The sequence below is a fragment of the Aedes albopictus genome, chromosome 2 (genome assembly GCF_035046485.1).
Source record: "Aedes albopictus strain Foshan chromosome 2, AalbF5, whole genome shotgun sequence".
Lineage (NCBI taxonomy): Eukaryota > Metazoa > Arthropoda > Insecta > Diptera > Culicidae > Aedes > Aedes albopictus.
In genome coordinates, this window is record NC_085137.1 from 308,369,725 (window position 1) to 308,396,887 (window position 27,163).

At 34.0% G+C, this 27,163-nt stretch overlaps 1 protein-coding gene and 1 long non-coding RNA gene across 6 annotated transcripts in view; both read left to right on the forward strand.

Moving 5' to 3' along the window:
* The first annotated feature begins 3,838 nt into the window (after positions 1-3,838).
* Positions 3,839-5,534, forward strand: LOC134287157 (uncharacterized). The gene is made up of 3 exons (XR_009997082.1): positions 3,839-4,367; positions 4,688-4,840; positions 4,948-5,534. It is a non-coding gene; the product is annotated as an uncharacterized LOC134287157 (long non-coding RNA).
* Positions 5,535-11,452: 5,918 nt separating this feature from the next.
* Positions 11,453-27,163, forward strand: part of LOC109422469 (F-box/WD repeat-containing protein 7-like) — a 110,479-nt gene continuing 94,768 nt past the window's right edge. Inside the window, exons 1-2 of one of the 5 annotated variants that reach the window (XM_062852230.1) lie at positions 11,453-11,573; positions 16,400-16,723. The gene's annotated coding sequence lies outside the window, so the exon portion shown is untranslated. Of the gene's footprint in view, positions 11,574-15,439; positions 15,531-15,987; positions 16,724-27,163 lie in introns of those variants that run through there. The other 4 variants (XM_062852228.1, XM_062852231.1, XM_062852229.1 and 1 more) reach the window with 4 other exon arrangements.

A 27,163-nucleotide genomic window follows, 5' to 3' on the forward strand; every position in this document is an offset into this window, starting at 1 on the left:
CTTGGGGTGTTCTGGGAATCAGTATGGCGTTGCCCGATCTGCCTATGGTAGTACCTAAGAAAAATATTCAATTATTAACGAACGGGCACCGGGAAGTAATGTTTAAAAGAAGAATTTACATTTTTACGGACATCCAGCACTGCAAATCTTTGCACGGCACTGCCAACTCCTTAGGTTATTCTTGATGCAGCCTGAAACTAAAATCTTTTTAATGTTTACTCAAATTGTCATTTCAAGTACTTCTTGATCAACACTTACCATTTATTTTTGAAAATTCGTCGTGAAATCGCTGCAGAAAATTTAGATTTTCAACTTTTTGCTGGTGGAAAACTGTTGTTGGCCCGTAACAAAAAAAAACATGTTTCCTTCGCCGTGGATAAATACACTGGATTATATAATCTCGCGTTATTTTAACACAGTATAACTTTTTAGGCGAATTAAGTATACTTGTTGAACTACGTGAAGTGTAAATTACGAGAAAACAAAAAAGGTATAAATTTAAATCGAACAAAGTTTTCTTTCATTTCTGAGTGTCCAAACAGACATCCAATTTCAAGAAAAGCTTCGTCCTGAAAAATTTACTCTTTGGCGCTTACGTCACTTTGCAGAATTACGGCTGTACCGCCATCTACTCAGTGGTACTCAGTGCGTACCACAACATATTTAGCATTGGGCGATTATGTTTGTGTGACGATGATTTTTATCGCATTTTGTTCCAAGTGTCTGTTTGTCTGTGGCCGAGCCATCATTAGGTGGCGGTAGTGAGCAAACGTCAAACAGGATCAAAAACGACACCAGCGCCGCGAGTGACCAATCGACCTGCTACTAAAAATTTTAATCAATCGTTAAAAAGGTGATCGATTGGAGGCGTTGAGAGTGTGACATCTGTTTCTCTGTGAAAAAACCGTTCCTATTCACAGTATCTCTACACGGAGAAACTCAAGTACCTAAATTTGAGTTTTTTTAAACTCACTTTTGAGTTCTTTTTTGTCTCCTCTCTCATCCACTCTCTTTGTTGTTGTCAGAGAGCGAAGAGCAAACCAACCCAAATTTGACAGTTCGGTGCGGGAAGCCAAAATTGAGTAAACAGCATTGAACTCAAATTTGAGTATTTTGAACTAGCAGTTGGGTGAAAAAAACTTAGCCGGTAGGTACTTTGCCGCACGGGATCAAATGTAAAAAAAAACCCACTTCAACATCGCTTCCACGAACTCAAATATGGGTTCCCGCACGCAACCCCGAAGTTGGGTGAAATAAACTCATATTTGGGTACTTTGTTTTCTCCGTGTAGGTCACAGCATAAATATCACAAGGCAGGCTAGTAACCTATGTAAACATAGATTTTGGATGTAAACATGTGGTAATCACCTTCTAAATGTTGTACACCGTGTCTCTATAGAGACACTATACACTATATACACTATAGTGGTTTCTGCTTTTAGTAGTGTTGCGTGTATGTACACGCTGCATTACACGAACACCACTTGAGTTACTGGTTGAAAATAGTAAACAAAGATCAGCTGTTCCCAGCAAAATCAAATGGGTATATTTTCAACCAGTAGATTTGCATTAGTGTTCGTGACACCACGCTGCGAAACCACTATATATATATACACTATAGGTTAGCTCTGCAAGACCTCAATAGAATATTTTGAGGGTCATTGTAATTAAAATTGCAAAATATGTCCCTCGTTGACGTATTTTATGCTGCATCGGCAGTATCACACAAGAAACAAGGTTATCATTCCAAAACAACCTAAAATGCGACCACAACCAAAATAAACAGAATATTTCAGGCCAAACATGCCCAAAGGTCCAATCTGCAGAAGAGAGGCTCTCTTTGGTTTGGTTACTATCTCAGCTGTTTCTTTGTATTATGATTGTCTCCTTGCATTGAACGATGGTCAAAACAATCGTCTTTTGATTTGTACTGCGAAAATAGTTGAAAAGTGTACCATTAAATTGCAATAATTGAAAGAGAAATTGAACAAAGAGAGCCTCTCAAATGCACAGATAGGACCTATTGAAATGTTTGGCCTGATTTATCCGTTGAACCCTTATAATCTACACATGTATAATATAAATATTCAATAGTCTATTTTACGAAACGACAACAGTGTTGATATTGATATTAACACTCACGGGCTTGGGCGCAACCTCCTGTCAAATTTTCATTCATGAAATGAGCGATCAGCTGATCCGAAACGTCTCGTAAAATGGCTCATTTATGAGCTGTTCCAAACACGCTTAGATCAGTTTACCTTTTTTCCAAAAAGTGCATAACCGCAAATATGCGTAAATGATACTCAAATACAGTAGACGTTCGATAACTGCAACATGTTTACGTTTCACTTAGCGAATAAAATTCGATAACTGCAACGACTGACAGACGTCAAAGAACTGTCAGTTGCTGCAGAATGCAGCCAATGTGCATACGAAAAACATCGCACTGCAACAAAAGTGCATGCAAAAAACATCGCATCGCTGTTGACGTTTCGTTTTGACGGATAGCGGTGCGATAACTGCAAAATTGTTGCACTTAGCGGACTTGCAGTTAAAAAAGCATTGCAGTTAAAGCGTTTGCACCGAGCGAACGTCTACTGTATAGGTTAACAAAACTCAAATATGGGTAATGTGGACACACATATGAGTAATTGTAACCCAAATATGGGTTAATATTGCCTATAAATGAGGTTGTGCACTTTATTTCCAAAATATGAGTTTTATTTACCCATATTTGCGTAAAGTTTACGCAAATTTGAATAAAATTTACCCATATTTCTAAACTTTTTAGAAAAATAGGTAAACTGATCTTAGCGTGAAGGGATCCAAAATACATTGTTATTTACATCAGTTGTTTGCAAGTGTTTCTTGCCAAACTAAAAATATACTAAGGGTCTGTGTCAATGGGGTACGTTCGGTGTAGTACTAGATTTGTAGTAATGAGCTGAATTTTAGTATGGTGAGAAGGTTAGTTCTCCGTTTCTGCAATGAAATAGTGCAAAAAGCGTGGGCATTATGATTCCTTGCCTAATTTGATGCTGTTTGAGCAAAACTTTGGATAACTATGTTGTTTATGTTGCAAGAAATGGAGAAAACAACAACACTGTTGTCCAAAGTTTTGCTCAAACAGCATAAAATTAGGCAAGGAATCATAATACCCACGCTTTCTGCACCATTTCATTGCAGAAACGGAGAATAGGAAGCAATCAGTGAAGTACTAGATTGAAAGTAGTGAGCTGGATTTTTGTATGGTGAGATGATCAGTTCTTCGTTTCTGCAATGAAATGGTTCAAACAGATTGGGTTATATGATTTCTTGCCTAATTTGATGCTGTTTGAGCAAAAGTTTGGGTAACAGTGTTGTTGTATTATTTATTTCTTGCAACTTCAACAACACAGTTACCCAAACTTTTGCTCAAACAGCATCAAATTAGGCAAGGAATCATATAACCCACGCTGTTTGCACCATTTCATTGCAGAAACGGAGAATTGATCATCTCACCATACAAAAATCCAGCTCACTACTTTCAATCTAGTACTTCACTGATTGCTTCCTATTGACCTTCTCACCATACTAAAATTCAGCTCATTACTACAAATCTAGTACTTCGCCGATCTGTCCTATTGGCGAATTAAAATTAATTTTTACTTAAATTTGACAGTTCAACACTTAAACTTGACAGTTCTCCTAAGGAAATAATTATCGAACTGTCAAGTTTAAGTGAAAATAGGAGGCAATCAGTGAAGTACTAGATTGAAAGTAGTGAGCTGGATTTTTGTATGGTGAGATGATCAATTCTCCATTTCTGCAATGAAATGGTGCAAACAGCGTAGGTTATCCAGCTTTCCACGCTAACCATAATGGCGGCTGCTATAAAAAAATTTGACAGCACTTGTGCCCCAGCTGAACTGAAATTATGATACAAAATCTCAGCAATCTTAGAAATCATGAAAAAAAATCAGCTGTCAAGTGATGAAAAATGCTACTGCTTTAAATAATTTGGATAGGTTTGTTCAAACATTTTCGTTTTTAATAAATAATTTATTCTTTATTTTAGGTAAGGGACGTTAGTCGTAAAGACCTCTTTTGGATCCCGGACTCTCGAAGCCCAATCCCAAATTTGAACAAAAGGAAAACCCATGAGCTACTGGTCTTTTGCGAATAGCAACCTCCCAGATCCCTTGGAGGCAACGGATAGGGTCAGATGGCGGTGATGGCTTCGACAATGGTGATGTAGCTTTGATGATGATGACGAGAGTTTCAAGAGATGATAGGATGGGAGCGGTTTGAGAAGTGGCGTTTCGGGAGCAATACTCAATTCCCTCGATTCCGTAGCAGGTCCAGAAGGCCTTTGTAGGATCGAGGTCATTCTAAGTATTATAATTAAAACACTTTCTTTAACTTTTACGCTTTATATTTTAGTCCATCAGACACACACTCTCGACGTCCCACACTTTGATTCGTTCTCTCGATCTGACTCGTACACACTATCGATCTATTCATGACAGGGTTGTCCAATCTGATCTGCTTATACAAAGGGCCAATACACTTCTAGACTCTACATCCCCCCTATACATTAACGACATCAACTACAATGAATTCAGTTATTTTAAATGATCAGAATCCTGCCGATCGTCATTGTTGAGATGACTCAATGAAGTTCCTCAAAATGCTTCCGTTACAGTTATCCGTTTTCTCCGTTTCAATTGCAAAGATGAGCTGCGTTGTGATGTATAATTTGGTCGGATTCCGTTGAGTTTCTTCTTCTGTCAGAGTACAAACTCTGCGACCATACCTTCAACAATTTCAAATTCTTCAGGAGCGGATGTTCCACAAGGTTTGTTTGGTTATATTATTTGCTCAAAACCAATAGTATATACATCTCCCTCAGCTCAAATGGTTTAATTGAAGGAATCTTTTTTTTTCTATGTTTTTTTCTCCCAGTCGGTCATCGTATATCTCCTCCACTTGAGCATACAGATGTTTCGTTCAAATATGGCAGCTTATCACGAATGGGCCAGGAATACAACTCCAGGTGTACGGTGCAATACAGATGTCAGCAGAAAAGATCTCTAGTCCCAGACCGAGTCGAAACTTTTAGGATCTTGCTGCAGCTTTACCCTAGTAGGATATTGGGCCAATATGACCCAGACTGGTACGCTGAACGTGCACTACGCCATCGTGGTGCGAAAGTCCTAACATCTTAGGAGGGCTCAGTATGTTTAAGTTGTTCCATTCCATTTTTCCATTTCCTTTATCATAGTTTTGAGTAGATCCTCTTGTCCTGCAGTGTTGTATGTTGCTTTCACAACGAAAATGCGCCACCACTTCCACAGGGGCTCCAGTCTACAGAACTTCTCAAATCTCAGAACTTCTCGTGCAAAACCCTCCCATACGTTTGGGCGTAGTCTGACTCATAAAAATAGTTTTAATCAAGCTGATGAATTAACGATGACAATAATTCCATTACATTTGCTGCAATATATGTTTAGTGCCGTTTTGCCTTCAATCTGCTTTTTTACGGCTTCAAAGACTCCAAAATTTAAAACGAAATGCAATGTTTGCATTTTTTCCCTGGCACCCGATTGATTGTCGACATATGGTAAGACATGTGGCCATTGGACTCATTGTCTTAACCTACTTTTCATGTGGCTATGTATGCATTGAAGCGATCGATGTTCCAGTTTTATGTCTCACAATTTCCGTAGCGTTTCAAATTACGTTGCCTTGTGTATGAGTCCAGTAAGGATAATGAACTGCAAATCCTGCGTACATCCTACTACGGGCCCATCAAACTTATTTGGTGTTGTTTCGTTCGGTTTGGTTGGTTAGAATTGTAGACGCTTGCTGATACAGTTATTTTTTTTTTTTCATTGTTAACTAGGATTGCTTCATAAGGATCTGTTTTATAGCGAACGCTCGGAATAACCTTTTTAACACTGCACCCCATGACAGAAAACTTATAACCTAAAAGCTTAAAAATCTTAAAATTCTCTACACATTCAACATTATTGACAACTTTTCCAAAATTCCAATAACGACAAATTATGTGATACACCAAAATGTCTCATATCGCGTTCATTTTGAGCTCTACCATCGACAACAAATGTCGGCCAAAGTCCAAATCTGTATTCTACACATAACCTTCTACCCCTATTCCCTAGAATATATCTTCTACAACATAACCAGCACTCACAAATCACCTATACATACACTATCTGTGACTGTGCTTCTCTCAACTCCAGAATTACTCCCATTGGGATCTCCATTCCACTCACCTAGAGACCGAACGTGTCTTAATAATCTGAGCCAAATCCGTAATATTATTGATTTGTTGTATTTATTTGATAGGGAACTGTGATTTTTTTTTAAATCTTCTTGAATGATGAAATGATTCTGATCAGGGCACTTTTTTTCTTCCAAGCTTAAATCCATTTTCTTATTCTTCTATGACATGTAAATACTCTTTGCCCAAGAAAGTCCAGGAAACCCGTACCACGAAACATCACTTGATCGACCGGAAATCCAACTCGTCAGTCTAAGCATAGTTCCACCGAAACCCTCATCTACATAGCGTTAGCAATATGGGTACTGTTGTAGTAATTTCGCGAATTATCGGAACAACAATCCATTTAACGATTCACTCATATACAAACGCTGAACTATTCGATGTAAATAATGTCTTTGATATGTTTTACGACGGAACGGCTCAAAATGATCGTTTAAGTATTAAATCACAATGCCATGATGATCAGTAACTTCCCTTCACCCCATGTATAGCCCTAATAGAAACTATGTTTCTAGTGCACAGGCATTTATTCTTGGTAGAAAACCACCTCTTTGTGAAACACAACCATTCTAAAATGGGTACACACACAACCATAGATAGACAACTATACATAGTATTATAACGTTGAACTCATATCTTTTCGTTTTGATACTCAAATATTCCTGTGCAATACTCCATTGATTTATAAGTAGGGGTAATCTAGCTATATAGCTCTATATACTCTCCTCGTTTGGCTACAACTTGGCTTTCACAAAACAATAAAAATTAGTTTACTTCCAAAACCACTCAATTTAAAATAGTGTTTTGGTACAAAACCAATGTCCGTTACGACACAAAACTCACCTTCTTTTTTTTTTGGCAAAGCAAACCAATTGAGTACAATATACCCGCATAATCACCAACTGTAAATGCGGTGTTTCTCATACTGTAGATGACTATAATAAATTGTCATTCAACCATCTCTCAAACTATTCGAGATAACAGTAAGATAACCATTCCATGTACATATTTGCCAGTTTGGCAAATGGTAATCCGCCAAATAACAGTATGTGGAATAGGCGGTTAAGATTGGTTACCATAACTGTTTCTATTTTGGTACAAAACCATTTTACAATTCGTACAAAACCATTTCTTTTATGATACAAAACTATGTCACATTTGGTACAAAACCATTTCACACAGGTACAGAACCATTTCTCTTTTGGAACAAAACCATTTCACATTTGGTACAAAACCATTTCCCTTTTGGTACGAAACCATTTCTTTCATAATACAAAACCATTCTACTTTTGGTACAAAACCATTTCTCTTTTGGTACAAATCCACTTAAATATAATACAAAACCATTTCAAATTTGGTACATCACTATTTTTCTTTATTACTTACTGTGTTTTTTTTTTGTCCTCGTCGCCAAAATGTCGGATCGAGGTCATTCTAAGTATTATAATTAAAACACTTTCTTTAACTTTTACGCTTTATATTTTAGTCCATCAGACACACACTCTCGACGTCCCACACTTTGATTCGTTCTCTCGATCTGACTCGTACACACTATCGATCTATTCATGACAGGGTTGTCCAATCTGATCTGCTTATACAAAGGGCCAATACACTTCTAGACTCTACAGCCTTCACAAAAGTTTGCGTGGGAGGGTTGTGTGTTTTACGTTACAATCCGTTTCCCAGCAAAATCGAATGAGTATTGAGCACACCATACAAAGCCGGCAACTGTCCAGTCCCATTCCGGCTTTGCCTTTTGAGTCTAAATCCGTTACGATAATGAGAAAATATTCGGACTGTCCATCAACACGACCACGATGTAGGGTTATTTAGTGCTGGAGATTTTGTAGTGATGCAGTGCGGTACTGCAGTCGTTGCCATCTAATTTCACTTAGGTCTGATGATCGGCAGTATGATGTCTCCTGCTCTAGAAGCGATATATCAAACAGGCTTATTCTGCGCGGCGTGTGAGGTGAGACGAGTCGAATGAGGTGACAAAAGTCGACTCGCCCATTTGATTTACATTAGTCGTCTCACGTCACGTGAGACGAAACCGTCCGTCTCACCTCACACGCCGCGCAGAATAAGCCTGAAAGTTTAAGTCTTGATCTGGTACTGATCTCTCTGGAAATGTGTTTGAACTCAGAGTTAATTTACTACAATGGTTAAATTGAGATGGAATTTCTCGGGGTACGCCAGCGAAGCACAAATCTGGGTGTACGGAGCTAGTTGAGTGGCTAGTTTCATTCTGAAAATAGTTTGGGAGGAATAGGACAGATCGGTGAAGTACTAGATTTGTAGTAATGAGCTGAATTTTAGTATGGTGAGAAGGCCAATTCTCCGTTTCCGCAATGAAATGGTTCAAAAAGCGTGGGTATTATGATTCCTTGCCTAATTTAATGCTGTTTGAGCAAAACTTTCAGTAACCGTGTTGTTGTTTTCTCCATTTCTTGCAACATAAATAACATAGTTATCCAAAGTTTTGCTCAAACAGCATTGAATTAGACAAAGAATCACAATACCCACGCTTTTTGAACCATTTCTTTGCAGAAACAGAGAATTGACCTTCTCACCATACAAAAATTCAGCTCATTACTTCAATTCTAGTACTACACCGAACGTGCCCCATTGAAAAAAAAACAGATAAGTGATTCTCATCACGAGAATCCAGGTGGAGAATATAGAGTGAGCGGGGTATAAGAACCACGTTGAGCCGAAGTACACGGGATTTTCTGTAAGGCTAGTGATCATTGGTGGTCTATGCAGCGGACAGGTGTACCCACGCGAGAAAAGTCATGCTCGGGCCATCATCGCAAGACAATTCATTAGACCTGGAATTTCGATTGGTACGCCTGCTCACCGATAACCCTCCCATGCTAGCTTTTGTGAAGACTTCGGTTCCTTCGGCAATCTGGACTTGCTAACGAATCGAGGAAACTGAGTATTTCTTCCAAAACGCAACTGCTCTGACCACTCCCACCCCATCACCTCTTGAAGCCCTCGTCATCATCATCAAAGCTACATCACCATTGTCGAAGCTCTCACCGTCGTCTAAAGCTTATCCGTTGCCTCAAGAATGTTTCCCTTTCATCTATGCTACCAAGAATAAATTCCAATACGTAGAAAAATATAGCTTTTGTTAACTGTGGGTATTATGCGGGATAGGTTCCCGTACTCGGAAAACTTTCGCTCATCGATACGTCCTGAAACCATGAATCTACATGAGATCTTGAATGTCCATCTGAGAGGTTGCCATTCACTAAAGCCCAGCAGCTCACAGGTTTTCCTTTTGTTCAAATTCGGGATTGGACTTCGAGATTCCGGGATCCAAAAGAGGTCTGTACAATTTACGTCCCTTACCTAAAATAAAGAATAAATTATTAAAAACGAAAATGTTTAAACAAACCTATCCAAATTATTTAAAGCAGTTGCATTTTTCATCACTTGACAGCTGATTTTTTTTTTCATGATTTCTAAGATTGCTGAGATTTTGTATCATAATTTCAGTTCAACTGGGGCACAAGTGCTGTCAATTTTTTTTTTATAGCAGCCGCCATTATGGTTAGCGTGGAAAGCTGGATATGATTTATTGGCTAATTTGATGCTATTTGAGCAAAAGTTTGAATAACTGTGTTGTTGTATTATTTTTTCCTGCAACTTCAGCAACACAGTTATCCAAACTTTTGCTCAAACAGCATCAAATTAGTCAATAAATCATATAACCTACGCTGTTTGCACCATTTCATTGCAGAAATGGAGAATTGATCATCTCACCATACAAAAATCCAGCTCACTACTTTCAATCTAGTACTTCACTGATTGCCTCCTATTAATTTTAATTCACAGACTAACTCGTTACACGCTTTCCATATGATAAGCCACAAACCCAGCGGCGCGGCGCGGCCATCTTTTCCAGAGCCGCCAACCGTTCCGCCGCGAAACGTCATCCGTCAATTTTTGTTATGCTGCAAGGGCTCTCGCACACTGTTTTCGTTCTCGCTTTTTCCTCTCCCGTTTTGTGGCGTTTGTCCGTCTGCAGGTCTTAAATTCAAGCATAATTTTTCAAATCGACGTATCTAACTTTTTCACTGATCTGAGTAAATTCATGGTCAATGTTGACGACCATTTCACTAAAATAGTTTTTTATAAAAAGACTTTTCATAAGTTTTTTCGTGCTTAACATCACCAGGGATATAGCACGCACTAGGTAAGAAACAAAACCTACTCATTCCATATCATTTTCACAATGAATTTTGATAAAAATACACATACACCGGGTTGGTTAGAGATACGTCATGCCAGATACGTCGCTTTTGTATGGTGCCAGTTTGGTGTATCTGTTACTTTTGATTTTGGCTAGATACGTCGTTTGGTTTTCTCATATATCAAAACGGTGTATCTATCAGTAAAGTTGTAAACATCAAAATAGTTAGATACGTCGTTTCGAATAATATGCTTAGTTAAACAAATTAAGCAATAAATCAAGCATAACTTTTCAATCCGACGTAACTCGAGAATGTAAACAAATCCGGGTTAACTGCTGCATGCGTGATTCATAAAGCAAATTGAAGAATCCATATCACTGTTTGATGATTTATTGCTTAATTTGTTTAACTAAGCATATTATTCGAAACGACGTATCTAACTATTTTGATGTTTACAACTTTACTGATAGATACACCGTTTTGATATATGAGAAAACCAAACGACGTATCTAGCCAAAATCAAAAGTAACAGATACACCAAACTGGCACCATACAAAAGCGACGTATCTGGCATGACGTATCTCTAACCAACCCGGTGTATGTGTATTTTTATCAAAATTCATTGTGAAAATGATATGGAATGAGTAGGTTTTGTTTCTTACCTAGTGCGTGCTATATCCCTGGTGATGTTAAGCACGAAAAAACTTATGAAAAGTCTTTTTATAAAAAACTATTTTAGTGAAATGGTCGTCAACATTGACCATGAATTTACTCAGATCAGTGAAAAAGTTAGATACGTCGATTTGAAAAATTATGCTTGAAATCATCAAACAGTGATATGGATTCTTCAATTTGCTTTATGAATCACGCATGCAGCAGTTAACCCGGATTTGTTTACATTCTCGAGTTACGTCGGATTGAAAAGTTATGCTTGAATTATATCCTGCGTCTGCAGCACAACCGCGACTCGACTCGTAAAAGTGGTGTTTTTCGAATCGAACGAACCAAAGGAGGACCATCGTCATTTTTCACACACGCACCACCATTCATTCTGCTCTTGCTACTCTTTTCCGCTGGTTGGTTCGAGTTTCGACATCGGACGACGACGACGACCCAGTACGGAGGGTTAGCCTAACATTAGCCTAATGTGAGACTAACTGGCCAGCATGTTAGGCTAACTTTTTGTCTCACTTTTGGCTAATGTTAGTCTAAAATTAGACAGATATGACACACTTTTGTTAGACATGTTGCAAATTCGAAACATGTTTGTTAGTCTAACATTAGTCTAACGTTAGACATGTTTTACTATGGGCTGTTAGACAAATGTTAGGCATAATTTTATGCTGCTTGTTTTCATTCCAGCTGTCATCCGAGCAAGAAGTATGATTGTAGTAGTGAACTTTTGTCGACGTTCACTACTACAACCGTACTCTTGCCTCGAATGAAAACTGGACGAAACAAATTCAATAAAGAAAAAAATCGGAGCCTGTTCAATTACAATTTTAATTTTAACTTTAATTTTTATTTTAACTTTAATTTAAACTTTAATTTGAATTTGAATTAAATGAAAATTAAATCAAATTAAAATGAAATTAAAATGAAATTAAAATGAAATTAAAATGAAATTAAAATGAAATTAAAATGAAATTAAAATGAAATTAAAATGAAATTAAAATGAAATTAAAATGAAATTAAAATGAAATTAAAATGACATTAAAATGAAATTAAAATGAAATTAAAATGAAATTAAAATGAAATTAAAATGAAATTAAAATGAAATTAAAATGAAATTAAAATGAAATTAAAATGAAATTAAAATGAAATTAAAATGAAATTAAAATGAAATTAAAATGAAATTAAAATGAAATTAAAATGAAATTAAAATGAAAATAAAATTAAATTAAAATTAAATTAAAATTAAATTAAAATTAAATTAAAATTAAATTAAAATTAAATTAAAATTAAATTAAAATTAAATTAAAATTAAAATTAAATTAAAATTAAATTAAAATTAAATTAAAATTAAATTAAAATTAAATTAAAATTAAATTAAAATTAAATTAAAATTAAATTAAAATTAAATTAAAATTAAATTAAAATTAAATTAAAATTAAATTAAAATTAAATTAAAATTAAATTAAAATTAAATTAAAATTAAATTAAAATTAAATTAAAATTAAATTAAAATTAAATTAAAATTAAATTAAAATTAAATTAAAATTAAATTAAAATTAAATTAAAATTAAATTAAAATTAAATTAAAATTAAATTAAAATTAAATTAAAATTAAATTAAAATTAAATTAAAATTAAATTAAAATTAAATTAAAATTAAATTAAAATTAAATTAAAATTAAATTAAAATTAAATTAAAATTAAATTAAAATTAAATTAAAATTAAATTAAAATTAAATTAAAATTAAATTAAAATTAAATTAAAATTAAATTAAAATTAAATTAAAATTAAATTAAAATTAAATTAAAATTAAATTAAAATTAAATTAAAATTAAATTAAAATTAAATTAAAATTAAATTAAAATTAAATTAAAATTAAATTAAAATTAAATTAAAATTAAATTAAAATTAAATTAAAATTAAATTAAAATTAAATTAAAATTAAATTAAAATTAAATTAAAATTAAATTAAAATTAAATTAAAATTAAATTAAAATTAAATTAAAATTAAATTAAAATTAAATTAAAATTAAATTAAAATTAAATTAAAATTAAATTAAAATTAAATTAAAATTAAATTAAAATTAAATTAAAATTAAATTAAAATTAAATTAAAATTAAATTAAAATTAAATTAAAATTAAATTAAAATTAAATTAAAATTAAATTAAAATTAAATTAAAATTAAATTAAAATTAAATTAAAATTAAATTAAAATTAAATTAAAATTAAATTAAAATTAAATTAAAATTAAATTAAAATTAAATTAAAATTAAATTAAAATTAAATTAAAATTAAATTAAAATTAAATTAAAATTAAATTAAAATTAAATTAAAATTAAATTAAAATTAAATTAAAATTAAATTAAAATTAAATTAAAATTAAATTAAAATTAAATTAAAATTAAATTAAAATTAAATTAAAATTAAATTAAAATTAAATTAAAATTAAATTAAAATTAAATTAAAATTAAATTAAAATTAAATTAAAATTAAATTAAAATTAAATTAAAATTAAATTAAAATTAAATTAAAATTAAATTAAAATTAAATTAAAATTAAATTAAAATTAAATTAAAATTAAATTAAAATTAAATTAAAAATAAATTAAAATTAAATTAAAATTAAATTAAAATTAAATTAAAATTAAATTAAAATTAAATTAAAATTAAATTAAAATTAAATTAAAATTAAATTAAAATTAAATTAAAATTAAATTAAAATTAAATTAAAATTAAATTAAAATTAAATTAAAATTAAATTAAAATTAAATTAAAAATAAATTAAAATTAAATTAAAATTAAATTAAAATTAAATTAAAATTAAATTAAAATTAAATTAAAATTAAATTAAAATTAAATTAAAATTAAATTAAAATTAAATTAAAATTAAATTAAAATTAAATTAAAATTAAATTAAAATTAAATTAAAATTAAATTAAAATTAAATTAAAATTAAATTAAAATTAAATTAAAATTAAATTAAAATTAAATTAAAATTAAATTAAAATTAAATTAAAATTAAATTAAAATTAAATTAAAATTAAATTAAAATTAAATTAAAATTAAATTAAAATTAAATTAAAATTAAATTAAAATTAAATTAAAATTAAATTAAAATTAAATTAAAATTAAATTAAAACTAAATTAAAATTTCATTAAAATTTAATTAACATTAAATTAAAATTAAATAAAAATCAAAACAAAACTAAATTAAAATTTCATTAAAATTTAATTAACATTAAATTAAAATTAAATAAAAATCAAAACAAAATTAAATTTAAATTAAATTAAAATTGAATTAAAATTTAATTAAAATTTAATTAAAATTTAGTTAAAATTCAATTAAAATTTAATTGACATTTAATTAAAATGTATTTAAAATTTAATTAAAATTAGGCTAAAATTGAATTCAAATTAAATTAAAACTTTATTCCAATTTTATTAAAATTTTATTGAAATTAAATTTATTAAAATTTTATTAAAATTAAATTAAAATTAAATTTTTTTTTACATTTTATTAAAATTTTATTAAAATTTTATAAAAAATTTAAGAGAATTTTATTTAAGTTTTATTAAAATTTTATTTAAATTTTATTACAAATGTATTATAATTTTATTAAAGTTTTATTATAATTTTATTTAAATTAAAAAAAATTGAAAATTTAATTTAAATTTAATTGAAATTTAATTAAAATTTCATGAAAATTTTATTTAAATTTTATTAAAATTTTATTAAAATTTTGCTAAAATTTTAATAAAATTCAATGAAAATTTAATTAAAATTTGATTAAAATTTATTTAAAATTAAATAAAAATTAAATAAAAATTAAATGAAAAATAAATCAAATTAAAATTAAAATGACTCACCGACACGATGAGGCCAAACTTAACGGAATCGGACACTGTTTTGGAGATGACTGGTTTCGGCAACGGTACGACGAGAACGAACCGGACTTATTGGCCAGTAGCAGCGGCGAGGAGCTGACGGGTCGGATGACGGAACGACTGAAATGGTTCTTACCAGGTTGTTACGGTTTTAACTAATTGAAACGCGCAATTTTTATCATTTTCCCGACCGACGAACGCTGCCGCAATCAACAAAGTTATTTTTTAACTGCCGTTCAGGCAACTGTCAACAATGCGCGAAAGAATCGAACACTGAGCATAATTTCGGGGTTATGATTTATGCTCTCCAGAAATTTTCGATGAGCAACATATCTAACAAATGCCTAACAGTGTCGAACGCCTAACTTCCTCCGTGCTGGGGACATTCGGATCGGATTCGCAGCCATCAGCACCACCAGACAGAGTAAAATAATTCGCACAATTTCAAGTGTTTTTCTGGATCACGCGACTGGTGAGAAAAGTGAAAATTTCCGTGGAAATTCGGATCGGGCGACGGTGGTGAAACGAATTTTGGCCACGGGAGTGCGGTTCTTGTCGAAATTTGGCGTGTTCTGGGTGTTTGCTGCGTGGCGTCGGGAATCGAAGGCGACGGCGGAATAGGGTACTGCAAGCACTTGATCTAACCTCACTTTGTCTGACAGTTCAGCGAGCTTGTTTACAAGGTGTTAGAATTTTAAACGAGCGGCGAAAATTAAATTCACGTTTTCCGTCCCGAAACCATTATGATACGGAAATATCGATTATATTCAACTGTACTAGTACAAAACCAATCGTATAATTACCGTTTTACTGAAATTTTATCGAAAAACAGTTTTGCCGGATCTCCGCCAGAGACTAAGTCTATGTAAACAAGCTCGCTGAACTGTCAGTGCACGGCTTCGTGACGTCATCTTGCAGTATCCTATAAAAGTTTTTCGATTTTTTTTTTCCTTTTCTCATCGAGGGCGAATAAGAAGAACAAGAGTGTCCCGTTTTTCTTTTGATTGCGCAGCACGCACCCAGTAGAGTTGGACGACGGAGTTTGGAAGGTGCTGCGGATTTTCACTGGAATCGAAGCAAAATTTTCGCTTTTTGAGCCGTGAGAAGAAAAGCCAAGAGGGTGAAAAATCGCACGGGGTTTGGGGGAAGTGAGTGAGGCCCCCTATTGTGTGTTGGGGCGCTGCTGCCTGCGAGTGGTGTTGTCTTGGGAACGTGCATCTGTGTGCCTGTCTGAGTGTTGTTTTTGACCGAATGTCTGTCTCGCTGGGCCCCAAAATGAGCCCCGTCGCGTAATTATTATTGATGCAGTCGAGTGAGTGAAAAGTTTGTGGGTTTTTCTAGGGGCAGTTCTAGATTGAAGGCATCCCGAAGTAACTCGTAAAAGGAAAAAATCCCTCCGGAGAAAAAAAAACAAAATGTGGCCAATCGAAGGTTGCAGTAGCTGAGAAAGAGATCGTCATCACCATCGCGAAAAATCAGCATCAGGCGAAGAATAAGTGGAAGAAAACGCGAATCTAGTGGCAAGGAAGACCTTCGAACATCATCTCTCCGTCGAGTCCGCCATCGAAGGGCCCAAATTACACGGCTTTGTGTGGATTATTCTGACCGACCGACGGCCGGAACGGAAACCAGAATCGATTTCGCCCCTAGACCCTTGGAAAACAGGTAAGTCCAGTTGTGGCCACATTTGCCATTGTCTATGTATATCTTCTTATCAATTGGCTTCCATTTTTCTCTGCTCAGATGGTAATCGCTGTAAAAGTTTTGCTCTAAATAATGGCGATAAGCATCAAAGCATACGTAAATTTGTCATTATCGGACCGACCGATGATGCAAAAAAGCTGTGGCCACATGCGCGCGTGACAAACGCCCCGAAGGGAGGCGAAGAATCTACTCATAGAATATTTTTTGTTATGGATACGTATAGAAGAAACAAACGGGCACTGCAAAAACTAGGCAGAGCTGCAGAATGTATTGTATGAGTAACTAGACCGATCAGTGGCTCTCAAACGTTTTTTTTTTTTTCTCTCTTATTTACTGGCTCAGACCTTTTGATCCATAAAGCCAAGGGTTGTGAAATCTAACACACTTTTGTATGTGTGTTTTAAATTTAAATGAATGGGACGACCGAACTGAAGCCCCTTTAGTAATTTGCTGATACAGATCAGTGACATGATTACATGACATTTAAATTAGTCTCAAACATTTTTGTTGATTTCTTTCAGGTATTTGGTTATTTGTTTGTACTCTCCGGGTCTATTGTTAGTTAATATTTCAATTAAAGGAATTTTGTTACTAAGTATTGATGCTTTTTGTCTTATTTGATCGTAGTGAGGGCATTCATATAGTATGTGTGTTAGATTTTCAATATTACCACAATGATCGCATCGGGCATTGGGGACAAGATTCCAATTGGCTAATTTGTCTTTAGTGACAACATGTCCAGTTCTAATTCGTCCGATTTGTATAGTTTCTATTGTAGTCAAATTCAGTCCTTTAAACCATGGTTTTCCACTAATGTTTTTAGAATGCTCGAAATGAAATTTGCCTTTTTCACTGGAGACTTGTTCGTAAATATCTTGCCATTCTCTGTAAACTTCTTTCTTAAATAGATTGAATAGATCCTCCAAGGTGTAACCTAACGTTTCCTCAGTACTCCTTATTGTACCCATCTTAGCCGCATGATCCGCTCGATCATTCCCAATTAAGCCTATGTGACTTGGGATCCACTGAATATAAATTTTATTTATGTTCGATTGCTGAATTTTATTTAAAAGTTTTATTATCAAACTGTTTTCTGTTTGGAATGGTTTTGAGAGTAATGTGCAAGTATTTTTGGAGTCTGTAAAAATCACTAATTCTTCAATGTTTTTATTATTGGCATAATCTATTGCATTAATAATCGCTACTATTTCAGCACTTAATATGGTGTAACCTGGTTTTAATTTGTAACTGTGTGAAAATTTGTCTTGGGCGTCATAGTATCCGCAACCTACTGAAGAGTTTAAAATTGAACCATCTGTGTATATTTGATAAGTGTTTCTATATTTATTGGCTATTAATTGTAATACTAATTGTTTTTGTGTTGTTAGGTTTAGTTTTTTCTTAGTGAGATCCTTAATGTCGTTTGAAACTGTGACTTTATTTTGAATGGTTTGGTCGAACTTACGATTTGTTTTCGGGAGGAGTTGGAAATATAAAAAGTTATTTAAAGATGCAGTTCTTTCTAAGTAGGAAGTGTGTTTGGGCAAACTGTTTAAGTTCATGATTTCACGCAAATTTTCCACTATTAAACTATTATTGTAAAATAGAGTTTTACCAATTTCTTTCAACGCTAGTAATTCGGCTCTCTTTCTCAAAGGGATTTCTCCTGATTCGTATAATACTACTTGGTTTGGAGTGGAATTTAAATGTCTCAAAGAAGTTCTAATGGCAAGTAATTGTACTGTTTCTAATTTTTTAAATGTAGTTTTTGGAACTGAACCTATTATTGTTAAACCGTATTCAAGATATGGACGTACTACAGCTTTATAAATTTTCAGCATTTGGTCTGGATGCGCTCCACTACGTTTTCTACTAATAATTTTTAAAATGTTAATTTTTTTCTTTGCTTTTGTTATACTGTTGTTTATATGAGCTTTGAATGATAATTTGTGATCTACTTGAATCCCTAATATTTTATGGTTTTCTACTACTGGAATGGGCGATGTGTCTAATTTTATGGAGATGGTTGGATCAAATTTATTTGTGAATACTATTGAGGCCGACTTATTTGGGTTTATTTCCATACCTAAGTTTTTGAATACTATTGACAGTCTTAAAAGGAAATTGTTCATTTTCTCTGCTACTACCGCAGTACTAAATCCAATGACTATTGCAGTAAAATCGTCTGCAAACTGTATGAGAATTTCCCCTTGTTTCGTGATTTCATGTACTATCCTAGTATAAATATTGAAAAGGATGGGAGATAACGGACATCCTTGAGGTAAACCTTTATTCGAAATTTGGATAATTTGCGTGCCATCATTAAGTTCTAATATCATTTTTCTTTCTTTCAGGTATGTGTACACCCAGTTGATTATTTCTGATGGAATGTTTAGTTGTTTCATTATTGTTAAAAGTTTACTAATGTTTACATTATCAAACGCTTTGGTTAGATCTAGAAAGGTGGCTGCTAACACCATACCTTCTCTTTTGGCTTCGTTTACTTTTACTATTAGGGTATTTACGCAATTTATTGCTGAGGTATGTTTTTTGAAACCGTATGAGTTAGTTGGTATAATTTTATTATCGGATAAGTATTTATTTAGTCTGTTTTTAATGAAATTGTTTATGAGTTTGATCAAAACATTTAACATCGCTAATGGTCTGTAGGATTGAATATTGTTGGAATCTTTATTGGGTTTAAGAAGCGGTATTATTCTAATTGATCTCCAGTCTTGAGGTATGTCGCCCGTATTTAGTACTTCGTTCATAAGTTCCGTGAATCTGATGATTAAATTCAATTTTAGGTTTTTTAATATAAAAAAGGATAAATTGTCTATTCCAGGGGTTGAGTGATCTTTTTTAGAATTTATAATTTTAATGATTTCCAAGTGATCGATTTTTACTGTATTTATTGGTCCAGGAGAGAAGTTAATACTATCTGTAATTGTGGGAAAATTTAAGTTCATAAACTGATGTGCAAGTGGTTTGTTGTTTAAAAGATTTAAATTATTTTTAGCCGGGCGTCCTCCACTGATCATTTTCACTGTGTTCCAAAGTGTTTTGGTATTCATGTTTCCATCTATCGAATCTATCAATTCCTTCCAACATTTTCTTTTTTCTCTACGTATTTCTCTTTTCAATATTGCTCTACTTCGTTTAAATTCTGTAAAGTTTTCGTAAGTCTGATTTCTAAAAAAGTTCTTTAGCTTTTCATTCTTTCTGTTCAATAATTCCTTAATTTCACCCGTCCACCATTTTTTGGGACTCTTATTCTTATTCTGTTTATTTTTGTATGTACATTTTTCAAAAGTTTCTTTTACAATTTCGTTTATATCATTTGGGGTATGAAATGCATGTGGTTGAAGTGTATTTAATTCATCTATTGCTTGTTTTTTATTAAAATAATCTTTTCTGTATGTATATTTGGTTGCTGTGTTATCTATTTCGAGTTCAATTACTTTATGATTACTGAAAAAATCTTCATCCAAAACTTTCCAATTAATTTTGCTTGCTATATCCGGTGTTGCGAAGGTGAGATCTATGGCAGAAGGGACAGTGTTTGGTGCTTTTATTAATGTACTCGAACCATCGTTTAACAATACTAAGTCTCTGTTATCTAGTAAGTGTTCCAAAAGTTCACCTCGAGGGCAATTTTCGTGAAGTGGATTCCATAGTCGGTTATGTGCGTTAAAATCACCTGCTAATATAACTGATCCTTGAAAATTTTCTATAGTGTCAAATAATTTGTTTAAAGGTTCCTTTATGTCGTTGTTGTTGATTGGGAGTGGTGGAATGTAAATCGAAATAAACAAAATGTTTGGTTGTGTATTTAATGTAGTTATGGCTATTGACTCTATTGGATGTAATGTTGGTAATTTGAAGGGTTTATATTCCAGTTCATTCTTGATAAGAAATCCGACTCCACCGTAACCGGTGGGTCTGGTTTCTGTAAGTAGTTTATATCCAGTAAATTTATAAGTTTCATTGGGTTTTAACCAAATCTCACTTAAAATTACTAAGTCCGTGTTATTGTCCGAAAGAAAGCTTTTGATATACTCTCGTGTGTCTATCGGTCGTAAACTTGTGACGTTATTTTGAATTATTGTCAATTTCCTCAGTGTGTCTGACATTATTAATTCTGTTTAGTCCTTTTGTTGGGGAATGACTTCCGGATTAATTATTTTATTTAGTTCATTGCTGATGTTTATTAATAATAGATCTTGTGTTATTGTGTCCGATTTGCTTGTGCTTTTAATTATGGTTTCCTGTAAGGCTTTGATCTTGTCAAACATTTTGTTCAGGTTAAATTCGCGGATTAGTTCTTCTTTGATAATTTGGGTTATTTTTTCGATTTCTGTGGTTTTGTATGGATTCGGAAGGAATTCGTGTTTGGTATTTTGAGAGTTGAAGGAGTTTTGTGGGGTTATGAAATGTGGTTTCAGATTTACTATTCGTTTTCTTTGTTTTATGTTGTTACTAGTGTTTGGTGCATTGCTGTCTTGCAGGAGAGGAAAGTCACGTACAGAGTCCAGTCTACTTTGCAGGTCTTGTTTTTGTTTCTTGGGATACTTCTCTGATGCCTCAAAATAAGATGTTTTATTCGTTGCCATGTCTTGTCTGATTAGGTCCTGTCGTGCTCTTTCCGGGCATTCCTTATCTGATGCTTTGTGTTGTCCTGAACAGTTCACACATTTCAATTCCGTTTCTTCGCATTCCTTTTCATTATGGTTCAGTCCACATTTGCAACATCTTACTTCTTTCGATTTGCAGAATTTGTCGCGATGCCCAAACCTCCAACATTTGAAGCAGATTTTCAGTGGAAAAACGTATGGTTCCACATATCGAGGAGTGCCATAGATTTCCACTGAATTCGGAAGAATTTCCCCCCTCACGAAAATTTTGATTGTGTATGTTGGTTGAAACTTGTCTACTCCTACCCTCTTCTTGATTCTTTCAACTTTGAAGACCTTAATGTTGTTCTCACATACTATGTTTTCCATCACTTCTTGTTCGGTTATCGAAGGAGGAACATCGCCTACTACTCCAATGCTCTCCTTAAATCTGGTTGGCACGAAAATTGAAAATCCAAAGTTCTCAGTGAGCAGTTTGGAATTCAACAATTGTTCTGCGTCCCGCGGTTTTTCAAAACTAATCTGAAAGTTGCCCCTTCCTACGCTCTTCATGCTTTTGTATTTTGTTACTCCGATGTTTTTTAGCATTTTTGCTACTTCCATAGGGTGCGGATACTTGACTTCGTTGCTCTTGTCCGTGTCTTTCATTTCCTTGTGGATAATGAATGTCGTGTAATGCTGGTTTTTGATCCATCCGTCATTGTAGGTTCCGTCTGTATTGTCCTTGTTTTGTCTTTTCAACAAATTGTCCGTCTTGGGCTTTGCTCCAGTCTGTTTTTTTGTAGCCGTATTACTTGCCTCATTTGTTCCGTCCGTATTCCCATAGTGACTTACGTCTTCGTCATTGGAATTGTTGTTGTCTTCCGTCATACATCGCGTTGCTTGGTATTTGTCTTTCGCTTGTTTTTTGTCATCCGTTTTGTTTCGTTTCATCTTCCTATCACCGTCACTGTCATCATCAATGTCTTTGTGCCTAGCCTTCGACTTCCTCGTCAACACATGTGTCCAGTCATCGTCGGCCATCTTGTCACCAATTCCCTCCGCCATCATGTTCCCATGTTTCAATTCCCCCCCTTATGTACAAAATATTCCCGGAAAGCACTTAAATAACTTATACCCTATAAAATCAACTTAATGGAGAATACTTACAGTAACTTAATGTAATCTTATCACTACTATATACAGCAACACTATAGGTTAGTCAGTTTTTCTCTTCTTTTTCTCAAAACCGTTCGCGAAAAAAAATCAAATTCACACACCTCGTCAAGGATCGTCTGTCTCGGTCGACTTGCTTGGAGAGAATGCGTTTTTTTTTTTTGCTCATCGTAGCCTCTTATATCGTGACATCTCTTTATTAAATAAATTTTATTCTTATCAATTTTAGTCGATTCTTAAAAGGAACTTAAAAAAGTTCCTGAAATCTTGAAATCTGTAGAATTTTTTATATGCTCAGCTCAAAATCGGCAATATGGTCACTTACACCCCTTTGCATCTGGGCCTCTCATTTGTTTTACTTAGCGTAAAAAATTCTGAAACCCCCAGAAAATTTTATTTAATAAGGAATAACCTTGAATACGCAGAGAAATGTTCCATCGATAAAAAATCAAACTGGGTCGTGTGAATATGTACAAAGTAGCCAACTTTTTACAGGGTGCCGAAGAATACGTAAGTTCCTCTAAGATACGAATCAGCCAAGGGCTGAAAGTCTCTTTAATAAAGACAAATTAATCAATCAATAAGTTCCTCTATTCTTCAAAAGTTCTTTCAAGATTTCTGAGCGTAATTTCTGCAATTTCTTCCAAAGTTTCTTCCTGGCTTTCCGCAGGATTCTTTCACGAGATATCTGGATTCCTCTTGAAGATCCATCCAAAACTATTCAAAGTTTCTTCAAGAATGTCATTGATTGAGCCTCGTAGCCATGCGGTTAGAGTCCGGATGGATGAGGGTTCGATTCCCGCTCCGAGCGATGAATTTTTTCACGAGAATAGCTTCTTTTTTATCCGTAGCCACTCCGTGTTAAGTTTCGTTCAATCGGTACAGCCGCCGGCTGAAGCCAGTGTAGTGTCCGTGTCTTTTTTAGTGGTTTTCCGAGATAGCTATCCAATAGTTTATATCGGGATTTTTACTTATATTTTTCCGATATGTCTCTTGTTTTCCTCGTGGAACTTCGTCCGTAGCTGCTTTCAGGATTCCATGAGGTTTTCAGAATCCCTCCTTGGATGTCCTTAATATTTCTTCTCGGGATTACTATTACCTAGAACTTTTTTCGAGGTGTCTCATTTTTTCTCAGGTTGCGGAGTTTTTATTTTATTTGAATTCCCTCGAATAGTTCTCCAGGAACTTCTTATAAGGTATATCGTAAGTTATCTCAGGAGACATTCTGAAGAAAACCTGTAGAAGAATCCCTGCAATAACTTATCTTATAGAGAAATCCCTAAAGGAGTATCCAGAATTTCGGGACAATTTCTGGTAAAGATTCCGGGAAGAATTTTGGGAATAATGCAGAGAATATCTGTAAAAAATCGCAGGTGGATCACTGCAAGAAATCCGGTACAACTACAAGGAACAGCCTGAATCTGAAAGAATGCAAGTGAAGCATTCTATGAGAAATATCAGCAATAACTCCTGTGGAAATCCCAGAAACCACTCTGGAAGAAAATCTTAAGAGAAAGTCTAGGGTAAATTAAGAAAAACTTTGAGAGACATCTCATACCAATATCGGAAGGAATCTGCTGAGAGAAGTTACTCCGAGAGATATCTCAGGTAAAACTTCAAAAAAAACCTCGCGAAAACTTTTAAGAAATTCCTGTTGAAGACCGGGAAGAGCATCTCGAACAAAGCCCTAAGCAATTGTTTGAAGATATCACAGCAAAAAAATGAAAGAAATCTCTTGAGGAACTCTTGCAGTAAATTCGTGAAAACTTCTTCAGAAACCCTTGGAGGAAGTTTAGTAGAAATCCCAGGAAAAACTCCTTTAGCAACTCTGAAAGAAATTCTGGGAAGATCTTCTGGGGAAGTACCAAAAGGAACACCGGAAGGAATCGCGTAAAATTTCCATGAGGAATGCCGAACGGAATTCCACGATTTATTCCGACAGAAATTCTTATAGAGTATTTGGGATAATTTCTGGTAGAAATCCTACGAAGATTTCTTTGAGCAAAACACTGGAGAAACTCCGGGAAGAAATAGCATCCCCGTGAAAAACTCCAGGAGAAATCGTTTGGAATTCAGGAATCCTGGAAGGAATCCGCAAGTATACCTTTCCGGAAAAAAATCAAAAAGAAATACAAAGAAAAATAGCGTTAAAATGCGGAAGGATTTTTATAAGAAATCCTGGGAGACATTCCAGGAGGTATTTCTAGAGAAGTTCCAGAAAGAAACCCTGACGGAATTTCTGGAAAGAATCCTTGTAGCGAAATTCCTGTATGTATATTTTCTACCAGGTTTTTATTCATACGACCCAATTTTTTTATCGGTGTAAAATTTCCCTGGGTACTCAAGATATTCCCTGAGCATTCCTGGTTTTTCCCTGTCAAATAAAATTCCCTGAGGATTTCCGGTTTTCCAGGTTTTTTCAGGTAGTAGACACCCTGTTTTACTAAATACCTACCTACCTTCTCGTAGATCTATTCAGATTTGAAGTCTATGGAGTTTACTACATTGTTGGTATGTATACATAAAGAAATTTTAAAATTTGTAGTATTTGCAGATGGTTCTTACTGGAAGCTTGTGAAGAAGTTGAGGATTCTTTCGAATGATTATTCGAAGAGCAAGACTTGTTATTATGAATAACTTAGTTATTCAAAAAGCAATGTGGATAACCGTGCTAGAGGAACAAGGGGAGGGGTTTTAGATCTAGTAGATATTTCCAGCAAGTCGGTAATTCCGATAAGATGCCGCAAATTCCACGTAGACTCGGAAGAATCTGGAAGTTAAAATTTATCTAGAAATTCTTCTACTACGATTTTTTTTACAAATTTCGCCAGAGTTTCTTCCTGGAACTTCTTTTGAAATATCTTTTGGAATGGCCTTCCGGGATTCATCGCGAGATTTTTCTGTATATTTTTCACGCCATTTTTCTTGGTATTCCTTCTTGAATTTCTCCCAGAAATTCGTCCGGGTTTCTAGCGGCACTTTTCCAAGATTCAAACAATTCTTTCCAAAATTCAGGAAGATTCTTGAATTCCTTTCCTGGAGTTCTATCAGAGCTTTTCCAGAATTACTCCCAGAATCGCTCGTCGATTTTTTCCCGGAGTTCCTCATGCGTATTGTCCACAGAATTTATTGTGAGATTTTTTATAGGATTCATCTCGAGGTCTCCACAACAGTTTCTCTTAGGACAGAATATATCGCATATGTTGTCACGCAATTTCACTTGAAATTCCTCTTTAAAATTTTGCTCAATGCCTTCCGATGTGCCTCTTCCCTGGGCTTGGATTATACCTTCCAGGAAGCTTTGATTTTGGGCATGTGGCCGATGTGCTTTGCAGTAATGATTGGAATAGCTGAACGTATAAGCAATGGCAAACAATTCTGTAAAAATCAGATCTTCATGTCATCTGATATACGGAAAATACGCAAAAAAAACCTCTAGGAGTACTGGAGAAAAACTCCGGAAAAAACCTATGATAAATTCATCGAATAATTTGCGGGAAGAATTCTGTGAGAAACTGAGAAAGAATTTAACCCTTCAGGACGCGTGCCGTTGTAAAAAGTACACCACCAAATAATTTCACTCGCCGTATAAATCGTGAGCGCGGTACAGCTTAAGGATCCAACAGACGCGCGTTCTGACAGGTTTAAAAGGGAATTGCGGTAGAAATTTGATAGTATTAAAGAAGAATCCTGGATAGAATTTCGGATAAACTTTCAAAGGATTTCGTGGTAGTTTGGTGCTCATCAAACAGGTATCAGCGCCATAAACACGAGCCTATTCATCATTTACGTGAGGCAGAAGCAAAGAAAAAAGGGTGGGTTAGGAAAAACGACAGGTAAGGGAATAGGATTGTCATAGACGCATAAGCGTACCACAATGGGTTACACAGCGTTCTGAAAAGGACACAGTAATAACGCATAAAGGGTGAAAAGAGTCTATAACTCTCCATAGCAGATCAAGAACAACAGAACATCCTGAAGATGCAGGTATTCGAAGTCAGTTTCACTCAATAAGTGTTTACCGAGAAACGCAGTTGATGATGATGATTGTGTACCCACCATCAGCGCAAGGATTACCTATGGCTGCAGAGTCATACCGGAAGGGAATGATCTACCTGATGGTTTGTTGTAGCAGGGTAAGCTAAATTCACTGGAAACCTTCGGAAGACAACACGATGGTTGTTATCTCGTGACAAAGTCTGGCCACCCCACGAACATTTGCCCAGAAACCAGTTCATTTAGCTTCCTTAGGCTACCCCTCCCAAAATCCCATACATCATGTAGTTTAAATATAATTAATTATATAGTTGACCAATTACCTGATTTACCTGAAATAATAAATATTATTATGATATATAATTGAATTACATTACAATTACAACTTTATTTACCTGAACAGCGCTGAAACAAATAGTTATTATATTAAAGTTATAGCAAAGAATAAGAATATCAAGAATGCCCACTCCGTTGGTGCTCGGGGGGACACTACCGCAGCGCTATCTGCGGATGAAAGTTCAACCTTCATGCGGTAGTGTGCGTTACTGATTGTATGCGGATACTAAAACATACGCACACCACCTTCTCTTATGACAAATCACGAACACTGTTACAG